The sequence below is a fragment of the Canis lupus genome, chromosome 8, assembly GCF_003254725.2.
Source record: "Canis lupus dingo isolate Sandy chromosome 8, ASM325472v2, whole genome shotgun sequence".
Taxonomy (NCBI): domain Eukaryota; kingdom Metazoa; phylum Chordata; class Mammalia; order Carnivora; family Canidae; genus Canis; species Canis lupus.
In genome coordinates, this window is record NC_064250.1 from 49,654,627 (window position 1) to 49,656,311 (window position 1,685).

Here is a 1,685-nt window from a genome sequence, read left to right on the forward strand (position 1 = left end):
GCAGCAATGTCCACAATAGCCAAACTGTGGAAGGAGCCTCCGTGTCCATCGAAAGATGAATGGATAAAGAAGCTGTGGTTTATGTATACAATGGAATATTACTCAGCCATTAGAAATGACAAATACCCACCATTTGCTTCGACGTGGTTGGAACTGGAGGGTATTTTGCTGAGTGAAATAAGTCAATAGAGAAGGACAAACATTATATGGTCTGGTTCATTAGGGGAATATAAAAAAATAGTGAAAGGGATTCTGGAAGAAACAAGAGTGCGGCGTGAACATGGGAAAGCAAAAGAAAGCAAGAAAGTATGCGACCATGAAGCGAATGCTTAGTCTCCAAGATCAGAGGCTTAAAGAGAAGGATAGATTAAAACCTAAGAAGAAAGAAAAGAAAGATCCCAGTGCACTCAAGGAAAGAGAAGTCCCCCAACATCCTTCCTGCTTATTCTTCCAGTATAACACACAGCTGGGCCACCTTACCACATCCTGGTTGATACCAACTTTATCAACTTTTCCATTAAAGCCAAACTTGACTTAGTACAGTCAATGATGGACTGTCTGTATGCCAAGTGTATCCCTTGTACAACTGACTGTGTAATGGCTGAAATTGAGAAACTGGGGCAAAAGTATCAAGTGGCTCTAAGGATTGCCAAGGATCCAAGATTTGAATGATTGCCGTGCACACACAAAGGAACCTATGCAGATGACTGCTTAGTACAGAGAGTAACTCAGCACAAGTGTTACATTGTGGATCCGGAAGATCCCTGGAGTTCCCATCATGTACATTTCTAACCATAGGTACAACATTGAGCAATGTCAGATGATTATGGAGCCCCTTGGTTCTAATTCTTAAAAGATAGAGTTTTTCTGCCTTCTTATACCAACTTTTTCTGTTGCCAGTTCATATTAGCAATATGATATAGTATGAATTATTCTTCTTACCCATTTGCTCTGTTACGAGCTGAGTATGGTTAAATATACTAATTTTTTGATGTTTTGAAATCAGTATTTTGTATCATTTTAAGTATTGTTGCATCTTTCTATAAATCAGATGATTACTTGTAAAAAAAATGGTGAAAGGGAATAAAGGGGAAAGGAGAGAAAATGAGTGGGAAATATCAGTGAGGATGACAGAGCATGAGAGACTCCTAACTCTGGGAAACGAACAAGGGGTGGTGGAAGGGGAGGTGGGCGGGGGGTTGGGGTGACTGGGTGATGGGCACTGAGGGGGGCACTTGACGGGATGAGCACTGGGTGATATGCTATATGTTGGCAAATTGAACTCCAGCAAAAAACAAACAAACAAACAAACAAGCCTGATAGTACCTGGACTTCTATCCCCAGAACTGTGAGAAAAACATTTCTGTTGTCTAAGCTACCTGGTCAGTGGTATTTTGACCTGGCAGCCTTAGCAAACTAATATAGTGGGTGAGACACTGGAACTGGGTTCTGTCTCCTGGTATTCCATGATAACATTTCACTATGAGTAAGAATAATAGCAATAACCTTTAAAATAATAATAATAATAACAAATACATGATCTCATGCAGGGATCATTGACAAGCCTTTAGATAATCACCAAGTTTCTATACTCTGATATGTGTTTCAGCCCTCCTCAGCCCTCCACCCAACCTCCCATTCACAGAGTCAAAGGAGAGTCTCTCTGTTATATAGTTTCCCACCAT

At 40.5% G+C, this 1,685-nt stretch overlaps 1 pseudogene; it reads left to right on the forward strand.

The window, feature by feature from the left end:
• The first annotated feature begins 260 nt into the window (after positions 1-260).
• On the forward strand, positions 261-846 carry LOC112657811 (rRNA-processing protein FCF1 homolog; annotated as a pseudogene).
• Positions 847-1,685: the final 839 nt, after the last annotated feature.